At 41.0% G+C, this 6734-nt stretch overlaps 1 pseudogene; it reads right to left on the bottom strand.

Annotated features, from left to right (window-relative positions):
• Positions 1-4570: 4570 nt before the first annotated feature.
• Positions 4571-5237, bottom strand: LOC114696408 (annotated as a pseudogene).
• Between the last annotated feature and the right edge of the window lie 1497 nt (positions 5238-6734).

Raw genomic sequence — 6734 nt, forward strand, 5'->3', positions numbered from 1 at the left:
ATACTGACCCTGAAGCCATTTGTGACTTCCACAACTACAAGGTGGGCAGGTGCTGAGGCTTCTGGTAGTAGAGTCTGAAGATGTTACTACATGTTCTATAGTGTGCTCCCATAATGCAGTGAACGTGACTAGGAATATCAACAGGGCTAAGGTTTTAAAACCTAGATGAATATAACTAGAAGGAAGAAAGAGGCTCCATATCTCTGTTTGCTGCCACTACTTTTCCATTTGATGACATTCTGACAGTGGGTTCAGACCCATTAGAAAACAGTACCCAGGATAGCTCATATGTCTGACCTATTATGTTCATAGAAACTTTTCTATGACTTTCTAAGGTTCAAGATTTGGGCACATTTCTCATGCCTATCTCAAGTGTTTACTTCCATCCTGTTTCACCCAACTAGCCAAAGAGTCTTGCCTTTCTGTTTTATTTCAGTCTTGATCAATACCATGACCCTCCTGGTTTGCTGAAAAAACTTCTTGGTACATCTCACTCTTCAACATTCTACACATGGTCTCCAAGCTACTTTCTGGAATGTACAGTATATTACCTATTTACTTTTTCCAGGCCTTCTAGCCCTGTTAGTTCTTTCCCCTTATGTTCAGTGACTGAGCTTTTGTAGATGTCTGACAGTACTTTATGTTTGCTTGCCTGGATCAAGTCATCTATACAGTCTCAGCCCAGCAATTTAAGTTCTTCCCATAGTTCCCTAATAAGGTCAAGCCATGTATGAATATGGCTTATGCTTCAAGTAGACATTTATAATTTTTGTGAAATACTCAGACTCTTAGCATTTATGTTAAGCACTTCTTACTTATTCTTTATATATTGATTTTCTTTTAATGCTACACACAGTATTAACCCAGATGCAATTTTCTTGAAGTAGAAGCTATATTTCTACCTAATAATAAATAAGTTCATGACTCAAAATTCAGTTGTAAGTTGTTTACTGAACCTTTTTGCTCAATATAGAATATAGATTGTTGGGAATATTCATTATCAATGGTCAGGTAATTAAATGCTTTTAATCCTTGAAGGAAGAATAGTAGAGGGGAAGGGTGTGGATCTTGGAGTTAAAGGGTGTTGAGTTTCTGTCCAGGTTCTACTGATTAATAGTTATGTAGCTTCTGGCAAATGAGTTAGTCTCTATTCACTTCAGTTTTTATTAATCTATAAAAATGGAAAGAAGACTGTCTCTGGACTAGGTTGTTCTGATGACTGAAAAAGTGGTCAGAATGATTTTTTTCTCTGAGAAAACTTCAATCTGCCATTGGTGGCTTTGAAAATTTGAAGGTGGGGTGGGAGACTCAAAAGACAAGGAATGGGGCAGTGACATCCTTTGGCTTGGGTCCAAAGAAATGGGTTCTTCTTTAGAGCTTCCAGAAAGTGTGTGATCCTGCCCACACTACTATCTTATTTCAATGAGACTTATTTTGACTTCTGACCTCTAGAGTTGGCCGGTAATAAATCTGTGTTAAGTCATAAAATGTATGATAAAATTCTAACAGTAGTGATAATAAACGAGTATAATTTTCTTATTCCTCTTAAGGGTTTGTACTTGAATGGCCTACCTCAAGAAGAATGCAGAAGAGAGTGTCATTTCAAATAGTCATATTAGGTGCTTGAGAAGTGGTACTAAAAGCTGTGTACTAAAAGGGGAGAAGGTAAGAAGCTTGTTGTTGTTTACATGGTAGTCTGTGCTGTGGGATGGTCTGTATGTCAAATGTGTTGCTCTGATTGGTCAATAAATAAAACACTGATTGGCCAGTAGCCAGGTAGGAAGTATAGGTGGGACTATCAGAGGAGAATTGAGAGAACAGGAAGGCGGAGGGAGACACTGCCAGCTGCCGCTGCCATGACAAACAGCATGTGAAGATGCCAGTAAGCCACGGGCCACAGGACAAGGTATAGATTTATAGAAATGGATTAATTTAATATGTAAGAACTAGATAGCTAGAAACCTGAGCCATTAGGCCAAACAGTTTAAATAATGTAAGTGTCTGTGTGTTTATTTTATAAGTGGGTTGTCGGACTGCCAGGCCTTGGTGGGATCCAGAGAGAAAACTCTCCAGCTACAAGTCTGTGTCATTATTCCGATTGATAAGAGCTTCTATGTTTTATTAAATAAGAGTCAGTTTGTGAAATGGCCTTATTGACTAGCAGAATCAATCCCATTCTGTTATCCCTAAGAGATGTGTCCTTCAGTCATTACTCTTTATTATGAGTATAAAGAAACTACAAACTTGCTAAGACAATCATAACAATAATCTCATTATCATTGAACTAGGTCAAGAATTAGACAGTGGAGATTTCTCATAGGTATGGTAGTGATATGAAATGAAATCAGTAGGTATGCGTGGACTATTGATGTGTACAACAGCCTGGACCACACAAGCATTAATGGAAATGTAAAGATGTGTTTAAATGATAATAAATGAGTCACAAGGTGCTGTGGGATGGTCTGTATGTTAAATTGCTCTGATTGGTCAGTAAATAAAACACTGATTGGCCAGTGACCAGGCAGGAAGTATAGGCGGGACTAACAGAGAGGAGAAGAGAGGGAACAGGAAAGCAGCAGGAGACACTGCCAGCCACCACCGTGACAAGCAGCATGTGAAGATGCTGGTAAGCCACGAGCCATGAGGCAAGGTATAGATTTATGGAAATGGATTAATTTAAGCTATAAGAACAGTTAGCAAGAAGCCTGCCATGGCCATACAGTTTGTAAGCAATATAAGTCTCTGTGTTTACTTGGTTGGGTTTGAGCAGCTGTGGGACTGGTGGGTGACAGAGATTTGTCCTGATTGTGGGCGAGGCAGGAAAACTCCAGCTACAACAAGGTAAATGGAAAATTGTAGAATCTATCATGATGTTTATAGAGATGTTTAACTGACAATGGTGGGTGGATTAAAAAGCACAAGGTTACAGAAGAGACCAACACTGCAGTGGACCTGGTTCTGGCCCTGGAAGATGCTTCCATTACTGAGAAAGAGATTTCTGCTCATGGAGTGCTTGAGGTCTGTAACGAGCCTTTCTCTGTCTCACCAGCCAGCTCCCAAATAATGACATGAATATCTATTATTAATTGTGGAAGCTCAGCCTATAGCTTAGGCTTGTTCCTAACTAGCTACTGTAGCTAAAATTAACCAATAATTTTTTAATCTATGCTCTTTTATGTGGCTTTGTTGCCTTTACTCTGTACTGCCCATCCTGCTTTCTCAAAGTCTGCTTTCTCAAGTGACTCTGCCTTCTTCTTCTCAGGGTTTTTCTCTCTCTGCCCAGAAATCCTTCCTATCTCTCCTGCCTAGCTATTGGCTATTTAGCTTTTTATTAAACCAGTCACAGCAATACATCTCCGCAGTATACAAATATCCCACCACAGAAGTTCCTCTACCAATTTTAGGGAGATTTTCAAGTCCTTCTAGGCTGAACTCAGGGCTTGGATTATTTTTATAGTTGTTAAATTTCATTCTGTATGAAAGAGATGGAATGGTGTATGATGAAAGTCTCCAATTATGAGGAAAAAGCAGTGACTTACATGGTACTATGGTCATTTCTACTTGAGTCTCTCCTGTTTTCTTTTATTTTATTTTACAGTACCATTCAGTTCTACATATCAGCCATGGATTCCCTTGTTCTCCACCCTCCTGCCCCCCTCCCCTTCCCCCCAGCAAGCCCCCTATTCCCACCTCCTCCAGGGCAAAGCCTCCCCTGAAGACTGAGATCGACCTGATAGACCCAGTCCAGGCAGGTCCAGTCCCCTCCTCCCAGACTGAGCCTAGCGTCCCTGCATAAGTCCCAGGTTTCAAACAGCCAACTCATGCAATGAGCACAGGACCCGGTCCCACTGCCTAGATGCCTCCCAAACAGATCAAGCCGATCAACTGTCTCACCTATTCAGAGGGCCTGATCTAGTTGGGGGCCCCTCAGCCTTTGGTTCATAATTCATGTGTTTCCATTCATTTGGCTATTTGTCAAGCGAGTCTCTCCTGTTTTCTTAGTAGTGTGACCCTGGCCTATGTGACCTAAGGTGCTGGTGATTTTTCCTATACTCTTCCCTCAGTCATAACACTTATTCTTACGAAGCACTGGACTTTGCTAACACTTGCTTTTCTGCCCAGCATCTTCCTACTTCCTCAGCTGTCCCAAACCGAATCTTTTTTTTTTCCCCACAGTTTATAGTGAGTTTCTTATTGCCAATCTGCAAGTCACACTGAACATGTCATTACATCACTTGTGTAGGACACCGATTTTGTTTTGGGGAAGAGAAGCAAGCGCTGTTCTCACTGGTGAGTTCATTACAACTTCAGAGGAATCCCACAGCCTAGACAATAGAGTTTCAGTAAACATGTTAAGGGAAGCAGACAATGCTCTAGAGGCCTAGATACACTTTCTTGCTGTATTGTGTAATCAGGAGGATGGTCTTCTTCAGGACAATATGGTTCACAAGACTGGAACAATCCCAAGGGACTGACAGGGACTATGAGGATGGGAAGGAGGGCTATCTAGAGCCATTTTACATCAGAGATAACTGTGACAAAGTCCTCAGACCTGTAATCTCTCCTCTGATCATCTGACATAGCATTTAATGTATTCATCCGCTTTGTCCCAGAAATCCTCCTTGTCTCATAAATGATGTTCAATATTCAGTGGATCATCAAAATTCAAAAGGTCAGTAAATAAAGAGTTGAATCCCCAAACAACATCCTTCAATGTCCTAGTACGCGCCCGGCCAGTGCCATCAATTGAATGTTCTCTTAGTAAACTTAGACATATTTCTCCCTGTTTCTGTGATGTTGGGGTGAGCAATTTTAGTCAGGCATTTCACCTTGGGAGGCACCATGTGGTATGCAGCAGGAACTTCAGTTTCAAACTGAAATTTTCCACCCTGGCAGTAGCCCTCATCTAGGCTTACAGTCTGCTGAAAGCAAGGAAGCTTGTGTGGTTCATGCTTGTGACACGTACAGGGTAAATTAGCTTCAAGCTCAGCAGCCTCTTTAAAACACAACTTGTCTCTCACAGAAACCCTCCAAGTGGAATCCGATGTGGAGGTTGATGTCCGGATCCTCTGAGACCACCGTCTGTCCCTCTTCAGCTTGCTCGTCAGCGTTAGTATTACTGCCACCTTTCTTCTGAGCACCGGTGAGTCTGGCAAGGCGGGCCAGTATCCAACATCATGCTTGACCGGCAGGGCAGTAATACGTGAAAGCGCTCCCAGCTGAATCTTGGATCTCTTTCATCAGCCAAAGTCCTTGGTCTGAGCTCCCACAGAGTGATCTAGGAATGAGATCTCATGCCAACAGAATGAGATTCCTTTCATAAAAACGCAGAGGAACCATTTGATATAAATGCACAGTCTGGTTTTTTTATTGTTATTAATGTACTCAGTAGGTATTATCCTTTGAGAAATGGCTCAATAGAACTCTGGTTGTTTTTGTAGCCTTCACATAAAAAAGAATATTAAAGGGCTAGTATAGTGTCATCTGGGAAAGTACATCTAAACATAGAAGCTGTGTCAAAACCAATTATTTGGGGATCACATAGACAGTGTCATGTCAGGCTACTGTAATACTGATTCTTTAGGACAAAGATCATTAGCTTTATTTATTTATTTATTTATTTATTTATTTATTTATCTATCCATTTATTTATTTATTTATAAATAATTTATTTTTATTTCATCTATGTTGGTGTTTTGCCTGCATAGATATCTGAGTGTGTGGTGTGTGTGTGTGTGTGTGTGTGTGTGTGTGTAAAGGTGTCAGATCTCCTGGAACTGGAGTTACAGGTAGTAATGAGCTGCCATGTGGATGCTGGGAATTGAAGCTGGATCCTCTGGAAGAGAAACCAGTGGCCTTAACTGCGGAGCCTTCTCTCCGGCCCCTATTTATTTATTTATTAAAATTGAATACATCACTTTCCTTGTCCCTTTACTCTCTGTGGCACCTCTCAGGTACCCTCCCAACAACTTTTTCCATGTTTCTTCCTCCCCACTCTTAAATTGATAGTCTTTTTCTTTGATTATTACTATATATGGAAGAAATGTGTGTGTGTGTGTGTGTGTGTGTGTGTGTGTGTGTGTGTGTGTGTGTTTTAAAAATATGTAAGTCTCACCTGATGAGTCCCTTTTTACTATGAGTGCATATGGTTTCAGGGCTGACCACTCTTCAGTGGACCACCAATAAGGAAGCTCATCCCTGGGAGAGGCAAATTCTCCTTTTCCCAGCAAGCATTAGCTGCCAGTAATTTTTTTTTTGTCTAGGATTGGAACCCTCCCCCTTTTCCTTCCACATTAGTATGTCCATTGATATTGCTGGTGTTCTGGTCTTGATTTTTCCATGACTTCTAGGAGAGACTGTTTCACAGAAGACTTCCTGGTATTCTGGCTCTTGCAGTTTTTCTACTTCCTCTTTCAAACTGTTCCCTGGGTCATAGATGTAGACACTTCCACTGGGAATCCATGGTTGAATTCCCACAATCTCTGCATTGTGTGTGGTTGTCAGTTTCTGTGAGGGTCTCCATTTGCTGTAAAGAGAGGTCTCTTTGACCAGGAGTGGTAGTCACACTTATCTGTGGGTATAAGAATAAGAGTTAGAATAGTAGTAAAGAATTATGCTGACATATTTAAGTGGTGGTAGGAGATTCTATTCTAATGTTCATGACCCTACTAGCCCCTGAAAGTTGGCTAGTTTCCTATACCAGGAACTATTTCCCTCCTATTGAGTGGGCATTA

The sequence above is a fragment of the Peromyscus leucopus genome, chromosome 13 (genome assembly GCF_004664715.2).
Source record: "Peromyscus leucopus breed LL Stock chromosome 13, UCI_PerLeu_2.1, whole genome shotgun sequence".
NCBI classification, from domain to species: Eukaryota; Metazoa; Chordata; class Mammalia; order Rodentia; family Cricetidae; genus Peromyscus; species Peromyscus leucopus.